This window comes from Zonotrichia leucophrys, chromosome 4 (genome assembly GCF_028769735.1).
Source record: "Zonotrichia leucophrys gambelii isolate GWCS_2022_RI chromosome 4, RI_Zleu_2.0, whole genome shotgun sequence".
In the NCBI taxonomy this organism is placed as follows: Eukaryota; Metazoa; Chordata; class Aves; order Passeriformes; family Passerellidae; genus Zonotrichia; species Zonotrichia leucophrys.
Genome location: NC_088173.1, coordinates 44,347,428 through 44,372,250, shown reverse-complemented (window position 1 = coordinate 44,372,250; position 24,823 = coordinate 44,347,428). Strand labels below are relative to the sequence as shown.

General features: G+C 48.2%; 1 protein-coding gene across 2 annotated transcripts in view; it reads right to left on the bottom strand.

Moving 5' to 3' along the window:
- Positions 1-20,333, bottom strand: part of BMP3 (bone morphogenetic protein 3) — a 75,286-nt gene extending 54,953 nt beyond the window's left edge. The window contains exons 1-4 of one of the 2 annotated variants that reach the window (XR_010439947.1): positions 20,160-20,333; positions 19,806-19,883; positions 19,588-19,690; positions 17,189-17,279 (exon numbers count right to left, since the gene is read on the bottom strand). The gene's annotated coding sequence lies outside the window, so the exon portion shown is untranslated. Of the gene's footprint in view, positions 1-17,188; positions 17,280-18,312; positions 19,248-19,587; positions 19,691-19,805; positions 19,884-20,159 lie in introns of those variants that run through there. The other variant, XR_010439948.1, reaches the window with a different exon arrangement.
- Between the last annotated feature and the right edge of the window lie 4,490 nt (positions 20,334-24,823).

The following is a 24,823-nucleotide window of genomic DNA, read 5'->3' as shown; positions in this document are numbered from 1 at the left end:
GGGCTGACCCCACAGGCAGTGAGGAGCAGCTCTGAAAACACGGTTACCATCTTCCCCTCGCCTTCTCACACGAGCATCTGACCTGGCAGAAGGCAGTCATTCTGAGACTCCTTCCATAATATTTGTGTGCAGGAGGTGCAATTCCATATTTTGGCAATATGTCCTGCCTAATACAAATGTCTGGTCTGCACGAGAACAATGTAGAAAAAAGAAGTTTGGCTCTGAAATCAGACTTCAGCTCAGCAGTAGTCAGACCATGTAAGCCCCAAAAGCCTCCACAGCCAAGACCAGGGAAATCTGGTTTTTGTGTCTGCTCAGACTTCTAAATTAAAAAACGTATTTGCAGAGCAGCCATGGTGGAACTACACAAGAACTGCTTTTCACTCCAGTTTCAAACAGCAACATTGACTCAAAAAGAGGGGAAAATCAGTTTAAAAAAAAATAAAAAGAGAAATACCGGTATCAAAACCTTAGGAATTATATAGAAAACATATTTCTGACCTAACACACTTCTTACCATTCTCTGCAGCTGAGAATGGCTCTCAAGGAAGGTGTTTCCCTCTAGCTAGTGACCACAGCTAGAAATGCCAGCAACCCAACTCTAACTGTTCCTAGCTGAAGCTTGCGCACTTGCTATCTTCAAATATCAATTAAATACCGTTCTCATTTTGCAACAAATAATTTACTCAGCCAGCCAGCAAGCAGAAACTGGCAGCTACACCGTACACCTGTTATTATGCATTACAATGAAATTAAAGTATTTAGAGAATTTGGCACGGCCGCGCTGCTAAAACCACGGCGGTGGCTGTGAGAGCACGCGGATGGGTGCTGCTCCTGCCCGCCAGGAAAACATGCTGGTGTCCAGCAGCTGGCCCTTCAGGGGGAGCACCCACACCATGGCCTCGGTGCCACCTGCTCAGGTGGCAGGGGCAGCAGGCCCCGGCGCTGCAGCGGGATAGGAGCAGCAGGGAAGGGGCCCAGGAACACAGGCGTGCTGACCTCCTCGGGGGAAGTGCAGAGCACTATTTATTCAGGTGCAATAACACAAATCTTTGTGGGCTGCTCCGCGGCGATAAAACAAAGAGGATTCCAAAGAATGCGTTCCCTGCGTGACTTCCTGAGCCCCACTGTAAGCACACCGTGTTTGCAATATCTAGCGATGGCCAGAAGCAAAATTATTGTTATTTGGGGCCTCCGAGTGCAGAACTCGAGCAGCTTTTCAAACCAGGAAAGTTTTATGGTGCTGCAGAGTGTAACTGGGACGTGGGGAATAACACAGGGACCCGGTGGAGATAAGCTTTTGCTCCCCCAGGCATCATTTCAGCTGTCCTACCCTTTTCATGTAAAACTAACCAGGACAAGCCTGCAATAAAAGGCAATTTATGTGCTGTGGCTGCACCACGAAAGCCAAGGGAGCTGGAGGCATCTCAGCACAGCCAGTGACCTGAGCTTGTGTCATTAATTACTGGTTTTGTTCAAGATGAGAGAATTTATGCTCAGTATGAAACACCACCAGCAGAGGTGGGAGCTAGAACTCTGTAATTTATGGAAATGCTTTCCTCACCACATAGAGCAAAGTAGTGCAGACACCTCAGCACCAACAACACCCAACCCCAGACAAGGTGTGCAAATGTGGGCTTCACACCGAGGCTTTGCCAGATCTGCACACCTGGGGCTGCCAGTGTGCAAGCATCCCTCGTGCAGTCCTGGCTGCAGCTTACAGTGCCAGCAGGTCACTGTAACCTCAGCCTCATCCACATGGCCAATCACATCCTCCTCCCGAGGATTGCAAAAGAACTCATCGGAGGGACCTGCAATTTCCCAACACAACGCTGGCTGTTTCGTATCGGATTTATCAGCTGGATAAGCCCTGACAATTTCCAGGGACACTCAGTAATCTTGGGCAGTTTCTCTCTAAATTCATTGGAGATGCAGGTAAGCTGCTGTGCTACACCTGGCCTCTTTGAGGGGCAGAAAGGGACAAGGTGAACTTAGGCCTTGGCTGTCATCAAGGCAAGTTGCTATCCTGAACAAAAAAACACAAAAGAAAAACTGCTAGAATAGCTTTGTAAAAATACTCCTAAAAGACATTTTCCTGTCTCTGTCTGTATGACCCTGCCTTTTGCCTGTCAGCAACAGCTCTGTAGCATTTCTGAATAACCCTGGAGTTGAGGCACAATTATACATACATCCTGATGAGCAGGAAAAGTGCAGAGGCACAGGACACAGCAGAGCACTGCTCCTCATGCTGAGATGGAGCTTGAAGAAAAGCTGTTGGATGCACTGGATGTTCCTTTGTCAAAGCCAAGCTTTTAAGAAAATTTAAGCCTTCCCCTGCCTCATTTTCTTGATGGCTGTCAGAGGTAATGGCATTGGAAGAGAAGCACAGAGGATCCCTCTGCTATATGGGATGCCAAGGAATCCATGTCTCTCTTTCACCAGGAAGTTTTCTAATTTTACTTGCTCCACTATGAGTCTAGACGGCCAATGCTGACATGAGTGGGCACCATCAGCACGAGGCTGGCAGCACACAGCCTTCTGTGACAAAGATTCCTCTGGTGTCCCCCAGGCACAAGGAAAGTTTGGAAAATTATACCTCTGCTGTTCTTGCTGGAGTCTGCGTTCAGCCATCAAATTCAATATGTTCCTACACAAAAGACTAAATCTAAAGGGCAGAAATAAGAGGGAACTGATACGCCAAGTTTAAAAAATACACTTGTGTTCTGATCCATTTCAGTCAATTGCTTCTAATAAAACTAGATGGCTCTTGGGGAAAAAAAAAATCACTGATTTCCATTGAGAAAGAAGAAAGGTAGGCCCAAACTACAATACTAGAGTAGCCAAAAAAATCCAAAAAAAACAAGACTGAAACCTAACTCCCTCTTCCATTTAGACTGAATGGTCACCTGTATGATAAACAAATTCATTATCACACTGCTGCTCAGACAGCAATTGTGTGTACACAGCGAAGGCACGCAGCAAGATCAACTCTGCTAAAAATTCCCACAACAAAGCAGGTTTCAGAACAGAAGAGTCTGAGTACACCTTGCTGTGTAAACCAGACAGACGCTAGGAAAAGATGACAAGAGTTGTTTGATATGAATCCAAGGTACAGCCACTTTAACACAGCTTTTTTTAACCCTCCTGTTGACAATGTGAATAAACACACCTCACATCAAGCTGGACACATAATCATGTCTCCATTGAGGGCACTGGGCTATGTAAGTTAATTAAAAGCCCTTGCATTGCCAGCTCTCACATCATTGTTCAGCTTTTAGGTCTTTCAATAACCACATTGAGCACATTGCACAGAAATAAAGCTGAAGATTTCACCTTATGAAAAACACTTCCTTTTACCCGTGGAAAAGACAGCTTCCATACAATGGATCTTCTTCACCACAGGACAAACAAAAGGGTACCTGGGTTACAGCAATTCCATGCTCCGTTCTGGTCAAAGTGATTGCCATACAGTAGAATCACAACTATGTTAAACCAGTCCTGTGCACACATCCATGATCTGGCGAGGCACAGTATCAGCAGCTCAGTTACAGTAACTGCTGTAACTCTGGTGACTGGCAAAGTCAGACCCACAATGGAAAGCAACATTGCTACTTTGAATCATTTCAGGCCCCATAACAGACTCCCCAGTGAGCACTGAAACAGGATCAATAAAATTTTGTGCAAGCATTAGAGCAGATCTTGCTATTATGCTACATGGCAGCAGCAAAAGCACATCCCTGGAACGTACAAATATTATTAAGTCAGAGGAAAAGCAAAGAGGAGCAGAAACCTGAGAATCAAAACACCCTTGATTTTGGGAGGTTAACACTGATTAAAAAAACCTCTTAATGAGATTCAAACTCACAGTACACAAGACCTCTTAACCTGTTGTTAAGCCAAAAATCTGAGCAGTCCAGGCAGTCCCCACGTGAGAAAACACTGTTCAGGCTGCAGCTGGAATTCCTGTCAATAACCAACCTGCAGGCTGATTACTCTGATTCTCCCACTGCACCAGGAGGGACAGAACTGGCCAAACACACCAAACCACGGACCTGACAGAAAACAGAAATGCCAGCCTGCCTAAGGCCTCCCCGGCCATCAGGGAGCACTCTCATCGTGGAGCCTGCAGCCTCCCCTGCTCCTCTGGCACAGCCACACCACGGTTCCAGGGCTCATACCAATTCCAAAGTCTCCAGGTTCTGGGCTCAGAGGTAATGGTTCATTCAACATCATCATCTTATCCTATAGCACTGACAGATCCAAACAAAATACAGGAAATCCACCACTGAGCATGGCATAACCCAAATGTGTGGCAGCTGGTCTTCTCCTCACTATGTCCATTACCCTGGAACACATGAGGGCTCCTGGACTGGCCACCCTTGCAGACCAAGGTAACATGCAGCTGTCCCATGCAGCCTGCTGCCTCCTGCATGATGAAATTCAAATACATCACATCATGCAAATCATCAATTCATTTCCTGCTGTCTGAAGAGGATAATAAGGTAGGCAAGACAAAACATTTTATCTCCATGTAAGTATATAAAAATTCCCTAATGAGGCAGCCCCTCCTGTGCACCAGCAGCCTGCTCACACCTGTACCTGAATCCACCACATCCATGGAGATGCTTGAGCTGCTGGCAGGACCAGGGCACCAAAGCTGGGACTATCTCAGACCACACACGGGCTGGCAGTGCCAGAGCCTCTGGGCATGGCAAAGCCCTGCAGAGAGACAAAATGCCAACATCACAGACTGCCAGAGGAGCGAGACCTGGGTCAGCCAGTCACCTCCTGATGTTCCCACACCAATTTGGCCTCTCCAGGAAGGTTCCCTCAAGTGTGACCATAGCAAAGGGGCTTTCGAATGGAGGGAGGAAAGAGAGGATGGTAACTCCTCAGGCAAAACTGAAATGAAGAGTTCAAGCACTAGAATTCATGGCTGCCTAAATATTTCAATAAATAAAAATTGATCCAAAACATCCTTCCAGTCCCAGAAAGGCAAGGCCATCATTTCAGCATGGTGTAACAAACTGTGGCTTTGGCCTCACACACATCTGGTTCCAATTAGCACCTGCATACCTCGGTTATTAAATAAAAACCAGCACTCTCCACGACCTGCAGAGCCCTTGTGCACAGGAACGTATCCAACACCACCATGTCCTCCCTTATCAGATATGTGTGGCATGACATCCTGAACACAGGGCTGCAGCACACCTGGTACCAGCTCAATTCCCAAGCACCAGGTCACATTTCCCATCACGCTGTTTTAACACAAACACCACAGGCTCGGTGGCTAATGGACGGAGCCCTGGAATTTTACCTCAGATCCTTCACATTTAACCTAAGGCTGATGAACCTAGTGCAATCTCTGGGGAAAAATGCATCTGTCAAAACCATTGCTTGCAGCATATGGCCGGACTGAGAAGTATGCACCAGCCATTTCCACCTTGATTTGTTGCACCCAGCCTCCAGTGTCTGCTATGCAAGCTGGATTACAAATGAAAAGTTGCTGCTCTACATATTTTTCCAAAACAGCACTTGGGGATTTGGATGGAGAAAGCAAATTGTTTTATTGTTAAAGCATACATCTCCGTGTTCAGGAGAGCTCACTTCTATTTCTGACTCCCCACATGTACTGTGTGAGCCAACACAATATTCAAACAACACTCATATTCAAACAGCCTTCACAACTGTGAGCAGATTCAAGAATTTAGCAACTCCTTCAGGTGATGGACCCGTCACTGGTGTCCCGAGACTCCCACTGCTGTGGCTGGGCACTGCACACATCCAGCATTCTGCTGGCCTTAAAATATCAGGCAAAAACTGATTGACCCACAGGAAAAAATACCTTGACTGAAAACCAGTTTTGTGAGAAGGAAAAAGGAAGCATGAGGCATATCTGCCTATGTTTTGTTTGATATAGCAGGAACTCTTGGGGTAATAAGGTACAGGCACACAGGCACAGCATAAAGTTACACATACAGCTGCTCATTAAGGCACCCTGAGTTAGTTTTGTCAATGCCTGTCCATTTCCACACATTTCTGTAGCCTTTAGAGAGGCTGCCGTGGGACGCTGCCCAGCAGATTTCCCGGCAGACCGAGAGCTGTGACCGTACATTGCTGGCACAGGGACACCTAGCAGTCTGAGTGCCTGCAGTGACCACCTGAGCACAAAGACTGGGCAGATGAGAAGGAACTCCCTCACAATGACTCTCAGGAACCTGAATCTAGGTTGGGTCACACCTCCAGTTGACACAAGCTGCACTCGGGCCCCCATGCTGCACTGTGAACTCACTTCCAGTCAGATCTGCACATCCTTCCTGCCCCAATGCACCCTCAACTTATCAATAATGACCTAACAAACCTTAGTTTTCATGTATTTCATGAGGCTCATCTTCTGGTCTAAATGCCCGGTTAACAAGTTGAAGAAGCTCAATGCATGACTTTGCTCAGATCTGCTCAGCTGGATGCTTAAAACCAATTCTGAGTAACAAGATATTTTTTTCTACTTGCTGTACCCTACAAAGAGGAAAGACCTCTTGAAGATGTGCCTCGGGAGCTCCTGGAAGCAATCAGGCTCAGAGGGCAGCCTGTGTCAAACTGCAACATTAATTTGTTCTGCACTTGCCCAAAGACTGCAGAAAAGGAAACTTCCAAGTGCAAACACTGAGACATCCAAGGAGATTAGACTGAATGCCTCCCTTTTCGTCTCTGCAGAGCACTGGCCAGTAAATACTCTAACTGGTGTCAGACAACGTGGTGCAGCTGTTTGCTAGAGCAAACAAGGGGAAATCATTAAAGAGAGAAGCTTCCAGCCACTTGACTTGCACACCAAAATAGAAGCAGCAGGCAGACATGTCCGTGAGGCGATTTCACGCTCCCGAGCAAGCTGCCGAGCGTGGCCCTGCCTTGCGGCACGAATGAGAATTCTTCTGCACTGTAACCGAGAGCTTGCCAGTTCCGCTCCCCTGGGCTCCCATGCCTACACGTCCAGTAGCTGCAATTTACATAATTGCAATTTCATCTCACAAATATGGTTGGGCTCCCTTTATGCCTGACTCTCCCAACTGCAGCTTCTCGGAGCTCCAGCCTCCGCTCATTATTTCAAACACTTAGCGGAAAAAACGCAAACCATAATTGATACAATTATTGCACACACACAAAAAAAGGAAAAATTCTCATGGTTTGGAAGATGAGGGGACTGAAGGTTTTTGTGTTGGGCTTTTTCCCCCTTTTGTTCTCCTTTGCTCTTTAAGAACAGCACATGCAAAACATTTGTGAAGCCAACACAGCTGTGGGGCCCGCTCACCAGACCAGGACTGTCTACTCAGTATCCTTTCTAGCTTTTTATAGATACAACTTAAAAACACCATGAAATTTATTTCCTGTAATAATGATCCCCAAATATTTTCTTTAAAAGTGGACGTTTCAGCAAAACTCTCCCAAGAATGTGGAATTATGCACTCGCATTGTGCTAGCACAGTCCCTCCCTCCCCACTTCCCTCCCTGTGCCCCCTCAGACTCTCCCCGGTGTTTTATTTCACCTGCCCAGCTCTCTGATGTTTGCAAAGCCAGGCTGGCACCACCATACCCGAACAGATCTTGCTGCAAACTGGCACATCCCATGCTGGAGAAAGGCTCCAATACACACTGAAAACATACAGGGACAAGAGTTCTTCCCCAAAATTTCCCTTTTTCCTCTGGTGAATTCCTGGACTGATAACTTTACAGCTCATTTTCATCTGTGTGCTCCAGGACACTCCTGGTCTCCATCTCTGCATTTCCAGAGTCTAGCCCAGCCTCAGGAAGGACCTTTAGGAGCTGTTATAAAGTCAATGTTATTTTGAGCTAATAAATATAGGTCTCCTGTCCTGCATGCACAACCCATTCTGACACATCAGTACCATTTCCTCCTACAGCACTTGCTCTTTTAAACAATACACAGCCTTCCTTCCATAGCAGCACTCTCTCCCTGGAGCAGGCCCAAGGGATCCATGCCCGGGCACACCCTGTGGTCTCTGGACACTGAGAGCAAGTGGGACACTGCTTGCAGCACCTCAGGATTTGGTTCCTGAAGCCTGGGGAGGACACTGCTCATGCCTGAAGGCAATTTACTCATGCTAAATCCGTTGCTCAGGCTAATAACTCACTCTGCACCTTGCCGTGTTTTGGTCCTAACCTCACTGGGGTTATGGCAGCAGCAGGAAAAATCACCAAAATGCTCCCTCCCACACAAAGCCCGGTCAACTATGGACACTTCTCCAGCACCTCCGAGTTAGACCGTGTCTAAAAAACAGGATAAGCACAAACCAGACCAGGACAGCACAGAACTTCAATTCCCTAAGTGGAGGGCATGTCCAAGTAAGAGTGCAAAGGAGAAAGACGGGACAGGGGATGTAACGTGGAGTTCAATAAAGCAGAAACAAATGGCAGATCTGGCAGTTTTGCCTCCTTGGAGGACTCTGCTTGACAACATTAGGAGCATCCCTCTAAAATCAAGTTTGCCACTTACTTTTACAGATGGCAAAGCTGCAGTTCAAGAGCTGTGCTACGATGCAGTTCCACCCCAGAAAAGTGTCCAGTTCTTGGGGCTGTAGCCCACCAGAACCTACTCAAGCCAGCAGCACATAAAACACTTTGCACAGACTCAGAGCTTTTCTGAGGGCTGGGGTTTGCACCAGAGGCATTTGTATTTCTATTTTATCAGTACCTAGGTATACCTGGTTGGTGACTGTCTGAGCAGAGAGAAAACCTGCCCAGACAAAAACCTAAAAAAATTCTGAGTAGTCACAAAATCTAAGTACTCACAGCACCCCCTTAACAACACAGTCCTCAGGTGCAGAGACATGCAATCTCACACCAAGAGCCAGGCATGGCAACAGAATGGAGGCCAGTTCACTTGCAAGCTATAAACTCTTTTCTTACTGCACTCGTTGCCCAAGAAACAGTTTCCAGACACTGGAGACCCAGATAGATCATTTAATTGCTTTTTTCAGTCACACTGTTAGTGTGAAATCTTCTCGGGAATAGACACTTTGTGGCTTTATAGCATCACAAATGCAGCTTTGAGATCTCAGGTAAGCCTGGGCTGGGGTTTGTGGGTTGCTTAATTAAAAGAGAAAGGGTGGCAAACGTTTCCCACGACCTTCTCTTCATATTTGACCAAAGCATCTGTTCTAAAAAAGCAGATGGTCATAGTTTGCCCAGGCCCTCACCACCAAAGCCTGAGGCTGCCTGCCCTCAGAGGGAGAAAGGAAGCCCTTAGGGCAGGGCAGGCTCCTGGTGCAGCACACCTCCTGCCTCCTCCAGCTCCTCCCCAGCCACAGCCTTTTGGGATGCTCACTGCAAAGCAGGGAAGCCCTTGTTTTCTGCTGAGATTTATTCAACCTGCTGATAGGACCTGAGGTGGAAGACAATTTGTCATCTCACTGCCTGTTTTTCTATTCTTACCCCATTTGGTCCCTATCTCAGACAGCGACTGCCATAAATTCTCTCTGTAACATTTTGGTGTGACAGCAATGTCTGTGCCTGAGACATGTCAAAACAAACTCTCCTGGGAAAAGCCCATCACTAAGCATGGCGTGTCAGAAACATTTGCTGACTGGAACAAGCAGATCTCAGCTCCCAAGAGCACGTGCTGATCCCTGCAGCTTCCACCTGCTCTGGATGCTGGACTTACACATACACACTGGATGGAAAAGAAGGGAATGGAGCACACAGAGCCAAGGAATAAGCACACCTAACTGAGGGGGCAGAGCCTGAGACCCTCTGCCTCTGGCAATATCCACCAGCAACACCTCCAGCTTCTCACCTGTGCTCAGAGCCAGAGGAAAGGGAATCAGACACTGGGAAGAAAAATGAATGACTCAACAAATAATATTAACAGATCTGATTTCATTTGTCCAGTAAAAGGAAAAATTCAAGAAAAATTCATTTTATTTTAACCCACCTTATTTTGACAACACTGTCAACACTAGTCCTAGAATCATAGAATAGATGATATTTTTACCTCAAATGCTGCCAGTTGAACAAAAAACCACCTCCTACAAGTGTTACAATTGCACAGAGAACAGAAGCTGTCTTGTGTGCTATCACCATCTCACTGCTACTGATCACCAAACACACAGGAGTCTGTCCCTAAGGCATATTTACCATGTCCAGTGATTCCTGTTGCTAAACAAAGCAGGAGCACTTACCAACGACTACAGAAGGGTTGTGGAAACCCCCTGGAGCAGAGCCTGGGGAAAACCCTCCACAGGCAGGCACCTGATGGAAGTACTGACAGTCCTGTGCCCATTCCAACTGTAGTGCATTCCAAAGGAAAGGAACAAGGGCTGCAGTGGCACTGCTGTTTATGTTTGCCAATACATTCCCCCCTCCACCTTGTTTTCCACAACAGACCTGGAATAACTAAAGTGGGAGCAGAGTCAGTCACAAGTAGTCACCAGCTTCAATTGAACCTAGGCCATCAGGAGCAGTCCCTGAGCACTGAAACCACAGTGGAAACACCTCCAAGCTAACTAAATATCCTATCTGTATGAAGCACATCCAATCCTCTTTTTTTCCTTTTATTTCACAAATACTGCATGGGATGAAAGAATGTCAGGGCTGAACTCTCCAGAACAGATGTAGAACACATGTATTTGCATCAGTTAAAAGCAAGATTCCAGACACTAGAAAGCAGTTGTGGTTTGGCAGTGGAGATCCCTCATTTTAATTAGTTCAGGGTACAAATGATTTCTAGAAAGCCTTCCTCCTGCTGGAGTAGGGTTACTTCTGTCAGGATGGGTCTTCCAGGCAGATTTTCTTGGGGGGAAAACTGCAGGGGTAACCATTCCAACCCAACACTCCCAGCCCACAACAGCAGGCAAATTCACACCTAGGGAGGTTCCCCAAGTCCCCTGGGTAGTGCCAGCAGCCACGTCAGAACCAGGTGTGACTGCAGCCCATGGAGCATGACATGAGCACAGATGTGCCTTTCTTCCTAGCTCAGCCCAAGGGAAATTGAGTCAGGGTGGGACTAGCTTGGCTAATGAGCAGTGGCCATTTCCTATCTGCTAAGTAAAGTACTGATATCACCCCACAGAAAATCTTTGCTCCCTGTTGCAATTATTTCCCTCCTAAGTTTGCTGAGCTTCCATGTTCTGCATAAGTGACTGTTCTAAGGCACATGCAGAATATTCCACAACCAAAAACTTGCTCTTAATTAGAGGAGAAACATAAGAAAGAAAGAATCAATGCTTCTGATTGTGTCTCCTGACATATTAAACTCCAAAGCCTGGGATATTGCTCATTTGTCATGTCCTCAGCATCAGTGCTCAGAACAGCCATTGGCCAGAGAATCAGGCAATGACATCACCACAGCAAACAGAAAAGACAGCACTCAGCCTTGTAAAGGGAGGGCAACAAAGAAAGATGAAATGGTTGCATTTCTTTCCAGACCCAACTTCAGCTTACAGAAGACAAGGGAGGAATGCCATGAACTGAACTTGGATTGACAGAAGGGACCCCAGAACACTGGCTGACATGTCACTGACCCTGTCCCCTGTGCTACACTGTCCTGCCCAAGAACCAGGTTTGCTCCAAGGCCAGCCCCACCAGGAGGGCAGGAGCCCACCCTGGGTGGGACCTTTTCCAGCCAGGACACTGTCCTGCCTCTTGCTATTTGAATAATCACCAGCAACTGTAGCAGAGCTCTCTTTACACTCCTGTCCTTTCCTCATTTACAAGGTTTAAGCTGTCAGCTCTACAAGACACCACGTTTTCATCACCTCACTCTCTGGATCAGCCTTGTTCAAGGGGACAGCAGGATTTTTCCTGGAGATAAGGGCCACAGGCAGCCAGAGAACAGGCACTTCCCTAAGGCACATCCCCTCCCCAGGAAGCAGGACAGAGCTCAGTCGGTGCTCACCATGACACATACTCCTCTCTGCATTTGCACTGCAGCGTGCAAAGCTTTGCTCCACTCAAACCAGAGGCAGTCAGCACACTTTGGAAAATGTTACTATTTATAGAATGTCCTGTGCTTTTTTGCTGTACTAAGGTTTCATCCTTTCTCCATTGTTCATAGATATTTTCCATAAAAAGCAAACCTCACCGCTCTACATTTAATGGATAGATTCTGAGGGCAAAAGCTGAAAAGAAAAATAACATCTCTGGGAGTTAAATCAAAGGAAGGGTTAGTTTTTCCAGCTGGGCTCTGGACGATGGAAGACAGTCTGTCATTCCGAGGCCAGAAAATGTCTTTTACATACACCAGTCTCAGCAAATCTACCCTGAGTTATAAGGTTTATTTTATAATAGTTTAAGTCTTATATTGTACTTGACTTCTGCTGCTAACAGCCAAGGCTCGTGCAACAGCTATTGGTTAGAAAGCAGCACCTAGGTAATTCCATTTTGCCAAAACACAACGTGCAGCCATAAATCCAAAACGGTCCTTCCCAGGTTGTTTATTATTATTATTATCATTAGAACAAACACTAAAGTTTGCACAGTGTCACTGTAAGCCCGAAGTGTTCTCTAGGGGCAGCTCTTCTGGGAGAGCAAGCAAGGGGCTGTGGAACATCTCCTGAGTGCAAACTTGGACTGTATTGTTCACACCTCAGCTCACTTGGAAATGAAATGCTGGAAATGCATCCCATGGGTCAGTCTCGAGCACCAAGCTCCTGGCTTCAGCTACTGAAAAACTTACATATTTACAGGAGTCAAAAACCAGAGAAAAAGCAGCCAGGAAAGAACAATGGACAGGTAAAATTCCTGAAAAAAGCCATTGAAATCCCCATGAAAAGGTCAATTTAGCAAAGATATTAGTCAGCTCAGTCTTTCTACCAGAACCTACAACTGGGAAGGTATTGGGGTTCAATCCAACAGTGAAAACATAGAAGGCTGGACATTGGCAGGCATCTCTCCAGAAACCAGAACTTCCCTTCCTTTGTCCCTTTTCTGCTGCAGCAGACTAGTGTGACACAGACCACCTTGACCTCAATTTGCTTTTTCCCCTTTTCTAGTGATTGGTCTGAGCAATAACCCACATTACTACAATTTAGCCAAGACAAGGAAAAGCTACATCAAGTTCCTCTAGCAAGAATGAGAATTCTCCTCAACAACCAAAATGCAAACTGACTCAACAGCATTGTTCTGCTCACAGTGGAGGGATGGATTAGAAACTACCAAGTGTTTGGACACACGGTGAGATGGGTGTTATACAGACTTCATGCACAGAGAAGAAAGAGTCATCCACAGTCCTCTGAGCACATTAGATCATCTGAGAGCTCAAATAAAAATTATAGAAACACAAGAAAGTGCTGAAACCCCCCAACAAATGATTATACACTGACCAAGAAGGCCACCAGCCCCTCCTCCAGGTGTGCAGACCCCCAATATCAGCACAGACCTCCAGTTCACAGCACTGTGTCTATTCATGTGTCTCTGCTAGGCCTGCACTGTAACTTCTCTGCTGACTTCAGGAGGAAATTACTATTTCCAAAAGATACCTTTTCCTTTTCTTTCCTGCTTTGTCTTTCTACCTAACTGCATAGAGTGTTGCAAACACTTTATTAGTGCTGCTCTGCTCTGGTGAGCTCCATATAACAGTGTATATTAGAAGAGATTATTGCAAGTCTGAAAGTGTTCATTATCACATTTGTGATATGACATTATCTAAATTGTGGGGAATGGAACAAATACATTCCTAGGTGACAATCAACACAGTGACTGAGGTCAAGCTTCTGGCTTACTTCAGAGCTGCAGAGTATCTGTTTCTTTTTTCAGTTTAGGAGCGCCAGTGCTTCATCTCCCACCTGGTTCCCTTTCCATGTGTGACTACCCCACTGCAGCTGACAATTACTCACCCTCTAGCTATGGATGCTACCAATTCTTTCACAAAATACCTCACAAACACAAGCTTCCAGGAACTGCCTGAAAGGACAATGAGGAAGTGTCCACAGACACCCGTGCATTCCAGCCAGGTTCCCTGTGTCCTGTTCTCCACTGTGGCAGCTCAGCTCCTTATGGCAAACACTTCTGAACTGAGCGCTTTGTGCGCACTGTGCACTGTCCCAGCAGCACAGGTGTGACCCCATCCCTCCCTGTGCCACCAGCTATCCCACTCCAGGCTCCCAGTGGGGTACAGCAGCCTCCAGACACCTGTGCCCCACGCCTGGCAGGGGCAGAGGAAGAGGATGAGGAGCTGACCCCACTGGAGCAGTTCCCAGAGGCTCCTGGCTGGAGCCCAGCTCTGTGCCTGCCCCGCTCCCAGTGCTCCCGTGTGAACCTGGAGCACATGTCTGGCTGCCAGCACAGGTGTGAACTGCACCTGGCGAGGCGCTCCCTTTGTTCTGTGCCTTACCAACAGGAGCTCACAGGTGCTGTAAGGTGACAGGACTGTCCCCAAGGGAAAGAAAGGCCCTCTGCTCCGGGGGTGCCTGTGGCTGCTGTGCTCCAGTGAAATCCTACAGTGCACCATCGCTTCCTGCAGCATCCAGGCTCTCCTGGCCAGCTCCATCTGCAGTCCCTGGGTCATCTCCTGCACTCTCAACATTCATCTTTCTAATGCCTTTCAAGGTGTAAATTATCTGGGGTTTGCTTTATGCCCTCTTATGCCCCAAATGTGGCCCCACTTTCCATACACTCCAAAGTTCTTGAAAATTGAGCTCAATCCTGCTGAGCTACCCCAAAATCCACTGTAAGTCCCTGACTTCTCTTGGAAAGTCAAGATGTGCCTTAAGGACACCAAAATCTCCTTTATCAACCCAAACCTGCACACAGCTCAGCTCCAAGTCCAGCAGCACACTCGGTGCTGCAAATAAATGCAATTAATCATTCTTGCAAACCAAATTTGAAGGGGGAATGAACAACACCCACCTCAAACACTGGGATTTTTCTCTTGTAATCATGGACAGGAAGGAAGAACAATTCAGGAACACTGCAAGAAAGGTGTCCCTGCTCATGGCAGGGGGGTGGGACTCGTGACTTTTAAAGGTCCTCTCCAACCCTGCCTATTCCATGATTCCATTCTACTCTCAGGGTAATGAAATTGATCAAAATTCCTCTGGACAGGAAAGACATGCAGGTTTTCTTTTGCCCCACAGCACAAATACCTGGCTGTTATTCACAGCTGTTATGTCACTGAAATTGTACAAATCATACACTCCATGAAATACACTCAGCTCTCCTAACTCATACTTCACTTGGATGATTTACAGCAAAGAACAAGAAAATAAAAGATGCTCTGCATTTCTCCTTGTTATGTCCACATGCTTTCCCACATAGAGTCACAGCCAGCAGCCTGGTCCTGGGGAACATGCACCACAGGAAATCATGCCATTTTTAGGCATTTAAAACCATCCACAGGTCATGCACTGAATGGGAATTTTTGGGAATTACTGAATGGAAATGATTTGTCTGTGCTACCACAGCGAAGACTTAAGGAGATGGATCTCAGGGAGGGAGGGAAGCAATAATTATACTAATTGGTCTTTTGTAAGTAACAGCTGATAAACACAAACAAAAGCTACAATGAACTTCAGACCTGCTTTAGCCTGTCCTACCATTTGAAACAAAATTGGGCTTGGTTTTACTGGTGGAAACCTTCTCCCCCCTCCCCTCCAGTGGAACAGCAGAGAAAAGACAAATCCTCATCTTACTAATCTCCCTAATTTCCACCAACAGATTCCACCTGTTATTGGAAGTGTCTAAACACTTTTGATGGCTGCACTAGTGCCCCCAGAAGCACAGCCAGAACTTGCTCCAACTGCCATGGAAGCCTACACATCCAAGCTTGCAGGGTGCTCAGACACACCAGGGAGGATGGGGTCGTCCTCTCTGGCCTGTCCCAGCAAGCCCATCCCAAAGATCAGCACAGTGGCTGAGGGACTTGCTCTGGGACATAAAGGAGGAATTCCTGACTATTGCATAATTTCCCAAGGCTTTTGTCAACAGCAGTGCTTATCACCTTGGATAAACCAGCAATATGTAATGCATACCAGAGCAGAGGTTAGGGCTAGACAGGGTAAACACACACCTGTGTAAAGAAGTCAGGACCTGTCTGCCTGCCGAGCTCCTCTGGCCACGCACTGGCTCTGGCTTCCAGATACAGCCCTGCTGCTGATACAGAGGCACTGGCCAGGCTGAAAACCCCACAGCTCCACAGGGAACACCTGCTCCCTGCTGGCTCACTAGGCACACAACAGGGAAAACCAAGAGTGTCCTCTGTGTGTCTTTGTGATGGCAGCCAACAGCAACTTCTGACCCACCAGCTGAAAGTCCTTTGAAGCGCTTTAAGGAAGCACTTTGGGGTCTCGTGTAAACCAGCACACTGCAGGAGAACCAGAGTCTGGACCATCTCCATGACAGCACTAAAAAGACACACTAACTGATAGCAGGGAACACCACAGATCGCAGACATCAACCAAAGCAGTGGAAAAAAAAAAATAAACGGGAAAAAAACCCCAAAAACCTTCTGAAGTACTAGGGGTTCTAGAAAAAGGCCTTTCCAGGCCATAACAGTAAATCAGTACAGCAGAACCATCTGCAGCACGCACTGAGAGCCCCTCCCGGGATGGAACAGCTCTGGAGTGACCCTCGCTGGAGAAAGAGGGAATTGCAGCTCCTTTCCAAGGAGATCACACAACTCGGGCCAGAGAGGGAACCGAGGGAGTCGCGGGGCACAGCTGCCAGTGGCTATTGTACCTTTTTTCTAACATTACGTTAAATATGTGGCATAAGCCAAGGAGTGCTTCCTTTTTCAGGCTAAGCCATCCCAGCACATTCCATCCTCTCTCAACACAGATTTAACCTTTTGTGTCGCATTTCTCCCTGAAAATCCCAAGTAGAACAGCACCCAGGACATTTGCCAGGCAGCAGAAATTGTGACCCCTTTAAAGCTCATGCAAAACCTTGCTCACATCTGCTGTGGAACCATGCTGGAGACAGTATTTCCTCTGCCCATTACCCAGCCATAATATAATAAAAAATAACCCCAGAAAATGGAAGGGATGGAGAGGAATAACACTCCTATTTCAAGCAAAAGTTATACAAAATAATCCTAACAACATATTTCTCACTGTCAAGAAATCTCTCATCAAACAATCTTTCTCACAACGCTCCACCTGAGGTTTTCCTTTAAAACAGCAGGTTTTGTTTTTCATATTAAGTATGAAGCTATTACGTTTATCACGTCACAGGTACTCACAGAAACTCTTCCAGCACAATTTGCTACTCCTCTCCCTGCTGGGCCTTACAAGAAGTTATCGTTCAGGTCTTGTCCCATGCTTCCCAGTGACCTTGAGGAAAAAAAAGTACAACTCAGAACGGTTTTACATGGGTTTCCTGTTCACTGTGGGGTTAAGGGTTTTATGAGTATAAATAGAGAATCCTCAGCCTATTGGAGCCTCCTATCCCACCCTGTTCTTGTAAGCTTGTACAAACCTTAAGCCACTCTTCGAGACTTGGCACTTCCTCAAACCTACAATACAACACCTGTTTCTCCAAAAATAACTTTTACTACTGTGCCTTTTCTGCTATGCACCCCAAGCACTCTGAGGGCTTATTTCACATGCCCACGTAGGCAAGAACATCCAAATTTCAGTACGCCAATCAAACTTGAACAGATATAATATGTTATTTGACAGACAACACACAGATTAACTCCTGGGCACTGCCCGACCCGCGCAGGGACACGCAGCCACCACCAGGCCAAGGCCCAGAGACCGCGGGGCCTCACGGTCGCACCGCAGCCTCCCGGCGCTCACCCTGGGCCCTCTCCCGCGCACATCCAGCGGCGGTGGCGCTGCGGGCCGGGAGCACGGACGCGTTACGAGGCTCCATCCCCAGCGGAGCCCGGCCGGGCCGCGGCCGCGCAGCCCCACAGCCCCACCGGAAGAGCCGCGCGCCTTCCGCTACCGGCGCACAAGCTTGCCGCCCTGCCTCGCCATTGGCCGCGCCAGCGCGCCGCTCGCCACGCTGATTGGACAGCAGCTCCAGACCCCGCCCCTCACACAGGAGGGCAGGCCGGGGAGACGCATGGGCGGTGCCGGCAGCGAGGGGCGGGACCTCGGGGCGTGTGGGCGGGGCCTCAGGGCGGGTGGGCGGGGCCTCAGGGCGGCGGGAGGGAGTTCTGCGCTTCTATGGGGTTACTATTAGCACTTCGAAAATTTATTTTTAAAAATCAGTTTGTGCCTAAACTCGCAGCTTGCAATAGGATTTTATCCTAGGCTCTACGACTCGTAAAGCATGTCGACAAAGTAACGCTTAAAAAAGGGGTTATAGCTCATTAGGGCAAGCCACGCCCCCCTCACTACCACAAAAGTCTCCTGCTCCCGTATTTATTAATTTATTTTCATTAAGAGGTTAGGAAAGCACACAGCTCAAAGTTTGAAGATGTAGAGAGCAGTGAAACAGCGGGGAAAGGGCAAGATGAAGAAAGCAGGGGAAAAGACAAAAGAAGTGAAATAAAGTTGTGACTGCAGAGTGCAGAATTGTCAGGGCAAAGTCACCGTCTGTGAAAAGCACACACAGCAGCAAGTACGGAAAGGCAGAGCTCAGGAGAACAGCCCGAGGCCAACACCTGCATGAGCACTGCTTGAACTGCCCTGGGCAGAGATTTTGGGGAGCACAGGACAGGCAGGAGCACACTTGAGGCAGCATCTGCTCTGCCCAGTAGCCAGCCACAGCAGGATAAACAATGTCCCTGGAATTATGGAGGGACCGAGGGGAATGACACTTATATTTCAAGCAGGACAGCCACAGGAGATGAAGGAGGTGAGCAGGGTACACCTGCTCAGTGTCCCAGCCAAAATCAGGATTTCACAACCATTCCTGCCTCCCAGAGCACCCACTGTGCCTTTGCAGGCACCTACAGGGCATTCCTTCAGCAGCAAAGAGAGAGAAATCCAAGCTCTGGCTTCTCCCTTAAAAAGGGACCAGAGGCACTGTTCCAGCTGAACACAGCACCAAAACCACAATGCTCTTCCTGGGGCAAAATGAAAGCTCTTGACAAGCCAAGAACACAGGGCAATCCGCTCTTGGAACTGAGGAAACTGATGCAGCTCTGCAGAAAGCAACCCAGCCATTTTTCTTGCTGCCAAGATTTCTCTCGTCAAATAATCCTTCTCACACATTCCACCTGAGGTGTTCCTTCAAAACAACATGGTTTCCTCTCCAGATTCACTTCAAAACTGTAGATCATCACCTCACAGGTACTCGTGGGTACTCTTCCAAGCACAGATTGCTGCTCCTCTCCCTGCTAGAGCCTGCAAGAAGTTATGGGTCAGTTCTTGTCGCATGCTTCCCAGTGACCCTGAGAAGGAGAAGTCCAACTCTTATTTAGAATCACCACCACAGGCTTGGGTCACAATTGGATTAAGTATTCTGTAAATTACAGGAGATGGTCCTCAGCCTACTGGAGTTGATTTGTCTCTGTCTCCCACAATCCTAACAGAGACTTCCTCACTCCACACCCCATTCAGTGAACACCCTGAGCTGGGAAAGCAAAGACAAGGGATATTTTGAAAACATCCCTGCCATGAGGCTGTCCAGACATGGGACAAAGCCCTTCCCACCACCCTGCTGCCCTTTACCCACTCTGAGTACCTCTGGAAATGCACATCCAAAGCCAGGTCAGACACACAGTGATGTTTTCTACCTGCCAGACGCTGCAACCACCAGGAGCCTCAGAATTCCAATTCAGTGAACCCTGCAGGGAAAGCCAAGCGGTTGGTGCACAAACAAAATAAAAGTCACTATTTTTAATGGTTAAAGTATCCCTGGGAGTTACTGTCTGCTTACAGCAGCAAGCTTCATACACTTACAGTTCTGTTAGGAGCACCAATCTCGGGTTCTTTCCTTCTAAAGCCCAGCTCCAAACGAGAAACTCCTCACGACTGCTCCTGAGAGAGGGAAGAGGAACTTGAGGAGCTCAGGAAAGCGACTCCGTGCCCTGAGCCCTGGTTCACCTGCCCGAACACCCGCAGTGCTTTTATACCCCCTCACTCCCTGCTTTCCGCGTTCATAGCAATAAAACAAACCCAAGCTCGTTTATATTAATAAAACAAACCCAACAAACCCAAGCTCTGCCGACAGCCCCAAGCCGCTCCCTCTCAGCGCCGCCCCCGTCACGGCCCCGCCGCCTGCTCCCCACAGGGCTCTTCTCGCTCCCCGCTCACCTTCACCGCGGCTGCGGCCTCCACACCCGCTCGGCTGCTCCATCATCCCACGGAGCCCGGAGACTGCAGGTCCCGGGCAGGGCAGCTCCGGGCCCGGGCTGTCCCGGTACCGCCGTCCCACATGGGCGGGGCCGCCGCCCGCCGCTCTGCAGTACGAGCCTCTCCCCACAAGGCGGCAGCCCTGCACGCCGGAACGCCAAAGCGCATGCGCGTCAGAGGGGTGGTCTTTTGCCCTTAGACACCACGTGATGCGGGGCGTCAGTTCTGCACTGTGCATGCTCCGATTTGCCCTCACACACAGCTCCGCCGTCAGTGCGTATGCGCACCCTGCCGCTGCAGTACCGCATGGCAGCCGGCAGGTGGCCCCACTGCGCCCCGCGAGGCAGTACGCATGCGCCGCTCAGGGTGCAGTGGCGCAGCACTGCCGGCAGGCGGCAGCAGCAGCGAGGCGTGGCCCGGTTCGGTCGGAGCGGGGAAACAGCGGGGTCGGGGGCTCGGAAACGGCTGGGGATAAACTGAAATAGTGCTCGTCTGCGCTTGGAAATAAATGCCTGCTCGCCGTCTCCCAGGAAGGGCTTCTCCAGGTGGGAGTGCTGGGAAACGGGACTTGGCGCGGTGTGTTTGTCCCGGCTGTAGCTGCAGGGGCACAGCAAGGCACGCAGCTCTCAGCACTCCCTGCTCCAAACACAGCCCTGGGCTCCTCCGTAAGCTGTCTCTGCCGTGTGGTTTTCTCCAGGAAAAAATAAAGAATTGCTCATAGCAAGTGGGAGAATGAATTTCCACAAAGGGAGTAAGGAATAAAATCCTGCTCTAGGAGCCCCTGGGATCTGCAGGGCTGCTTAGGAAAGGGACATTCACTCCCTGCAGTGCCCACAGCCCACCTGCAGCACCAGCACAGGCTGCCAGCTGGGCTCTGCCAGCCCCTCTCTGTCACCCTCCCTGTGCTGCTCCCTCTCAGTGCCCTGGGCAATCCAGCCCTGGATTGAACAGCCCAAAGCTCTGGCTGGCAGCCCAGGGACAAAGGGACACTGCCAGGGATGAGGCACATTCCCAGCAAACGCTCCCAACAGAGCACACAGGCACCCCTGGAGCTCCTGGGTGGGGCTGGCAGGAGGGCACAGCCCCGGGGGGGTGGCAGTGGCAGTGACAGCAGCAAAGTGCCACAGTCTGGTGGCACAGCAGAGACACCAAGGGCAGCAGTGCCCATGGGAGGGGCAGGTTTACCTTCAGTTCCCTGTGGTGCAGCATCACCTTCCACCACAGCCACATCCCAGGGAAAGCGTCAAGGGGACTCATAAAATCTTAGGATGCAACAAAATACAGCATCTATCACCCTGATCCTGTTCCAATAACCTCTGCTGAGAGCAGCCACCTCCCCAAGGCCTTCAGGCCTCCCAGGACTTTGTAGGGAACAGACTCACTCCTCATCCTTAATCTAAATTCCAAGCACATTCTGTTAGAAAAATAGCAGACAGTATTTCATACAAAATGATGCAACAGAACTACAAGGAATAACAGAAGATTTTCCATGAATAACCAAAGTTTCTTTTTCCCCTTGTCTGTCTGGGTCTGTAGGACCAAATCTTGGCCATTGAGACACAGCTCTTAAGGGTCAAACCTCTCAAACCTTGCTGTTTCTCAGAGAACCGTGCCAGCACCGAGCTACTCCCGTGTGCCAGGAAGGGAAAACTCAAAATAAGAAGAAGTGAATTCTCCTCTCCCTCTCTGACCCATCACCAAAGCAGTTGTGTCAAACAACACCAACTCCTGAAACCCTTTGTGAGGAACCCAGCCCTCCCTGGGACACCCAACAGAGCAGGCATTGAAAAAAGAAGGAAAAACTCTACAAGCTTGTAGGAGGAAAGATTAGACCACTCTCCCCAGCTTCTAGAGGTAAAACCTCTTTAATCTTTCGTGTGCTAAACCTACTGCTTTGATTTTCTCTAGAAAAACAAAACAAAAGCCCCACAAAAGCCTAAGCCAGGTGTGACAAGTAATGAAAGATGCTCCAAGTGCTTCCATCCCTGTGCACGAAGCAAACAGCGTGGCACCCCCTTCCCTGACACCAGGGCCAAAGCACAGAGGCCAGGGACCAGACAGGAGCAAGGAGCAGGCTGTGGGACCCACGTGTGCTGCACAAGAGCAAGCCCCAAGCCAGCAGCTAGGAAAGCACAGTGGAAATAGGCATGGAGTTTCTTGGTGGCAACAAGAGCAAAACTGCAGGGAATGGCAGGAGAAAGAGGAAAAGGCTACAGGAACAAATGAGCAGAGGAAAAGAACACATAATTCAGCTGTCAAGGCAAAGCAATCGCAGCCCTTGAGCCTCCCATGCATACACAACACCCCAAATCCAGCGCTTTCAGGGTGTGTGTTCCTGTGGCCCATCTGTGGTGGAGGGAGCTGCAACAAGGCAGTCATTGGAGCGTCCCTACCTGAGGCACAATTGGCCAAAAATTTAAAAAACCCCAACAATTATTTTGAAACTGTTTCTCTTTAGTAACTATTTATCTTATCTTAGCTGGAGTTCACACTTTACTCAGAGCTATCTTGGCCAAAAGAACCCTTACCCAGCAAACCATGAACTGCAGGAATCCGAGGCAAATCCATTTCTCAGATTCCAGCTCCATTTGCTTGAGGATTCATAAGAAAATGACAAAGTACTCCTCTAGAAAGGAAGCACGTAAACACATTTGATTCATGTAAGCCAAACGTTTTCCCCAAACTACAATGAAAAGAGAGTAAAAAAAGGACAGCCAATTACTGTTTGTGTTGATTATTGTAAGACACCTCCAGGTGGGAAAACATTGCTGCCAGCCTAACAAATCCCCTGTCTACAGCACAAAGGTAACCAAACACCTCAGTCTCTTAAAAAGATACTTTATACTGTATTAGGAGCATTAGGGACACAACACCTGGAATTAAGTTGCTTGGTTTCTGTACTTGAGGAATGACTTTCAGGCCCAATGGCCTGAGTGGTCCCCAGATACAAAACCCACACCCCTCCAAATTTGACACAAACACTCATGGGCAAATACCTATGATACAAATGATACCTAACACCTATGAAACAAACACCTGCCTACCTGCTGGGCTTTTTCAGACGCCTGCATAGCCAAGACTGGAAATGCTCACAGGATTAAACAGTAAAAATCCAAGGGGGAAAACAAACACAAAATAAAGGGATTAGTGCAGCATCGCCTTAATATTCCACCCAGTGATGAACAGAAAGAAGAAAAGCTCTTCTTGCAGTTCTCCCAGCTCTGGACCAAGGGTTTCAAGCAGCCAATATCATCCCCAGCCGGAGCTGTGGGGAGGCTCCTCCTTCCTTCAGCCTGGCCTGACTCCTGAGGGGCCAGGGGCTCCCACACCCTGCCAGGATGGACCATCTGCACCCACCTGGAAAGCCCACACTGAGCACTTGGGTTTAAAGATGCTGCACTTCATGTTACAGATGTAGGAATGCTTTGGGATTTGGTGTTTCTAATGCCTGCAGCCACTGAAACACGGTAAAAGAATGAACTGCAGAGGCCTGAAGGTCAATTATTCAGTTTATATTTCAGTGGAATCACTTGACATAACGCCCAATGCAAAGCATAAAAAATGAAAAGCAACATTTTCGCCCTCACTTTTAATTTTCTAATTTAGTGGTCCTCCTAAAAACAGGATTAAAAAAAACAGTAGAAAAAAAGTGCAAGACCTACTGTTAACAAGTCTGCCAAAACACCTTTCTGTGTGTATTCTAAACAGAATACGTTTCCATTAGATCTGATTACTTTCCTAATAACCTAAATTTATATGTGTAAAAGTGCATCCAGTAGGGGCAGGTGTTTCTGAGCCCACACCTCGCAGCTAAAGGATCAGAGGAAGAGTGGCACAGAGGGATCCAAAAGTGCCCAAGAGAGGTTCAAGCTGACTGTGTTTGGGCAGGATTATTTGCACCCAAAGTTCTCTGCAGCTGCCCCAAGCCTGGAGTTCACAGAAACAAAATGAGCTCCCCCTCCTGCCTCTTCTTCTGCCCTCTCTGATCAAGGGAGAATCACACAAAGCAAATGACAGTAGAGAAATGCTAAGATCTGTGTGGCACCCCCAGGATGGCTGGCACCAGGGCTCATTCCCTCCTCTGGCTGATGGAACTCAAACCCAGGTTTGGTTTGGATCAGTTCCATCTGGGATTTCAAGAGCAAACCTCTCTGTTTGGACCCAAGCAACCTCTCCTGGATTAACAACCTGTGGACTAAAAGACTCCCATTATTTTCCTTGGGTATGTTCAGGGCTAGATTAGACAGCACTAGGAGCAACCCAGTCCCATGGAAGTTGTCCCTGCTCATGACAGGGGCATGGACTGAGATGAACTTTAAGGTTCTTCTCAAGCAAAACCATTCTAGGATTCTATGATTCTGTGAAGAGTCAATCCTGCATAACAATAAAAAAAAATTAATTTAAAAGGCATTTAAAAAAAAAAAAGTGAGTTTTTCCTGAATTAGGAGCTTGAAACAGGATAGCACATGAGGTATGGCAATGGCTGAACTATGCAGCACATGTGCTCCTGGCCCACAAATGCTACCAAAGACATTTGACACATGCTAGTAAATTATGGCATAATCATCTCACAGCACCAGAAAAAGGGGAAAAATCACACAGGACAAGGAAGCCACTCGGTGGCT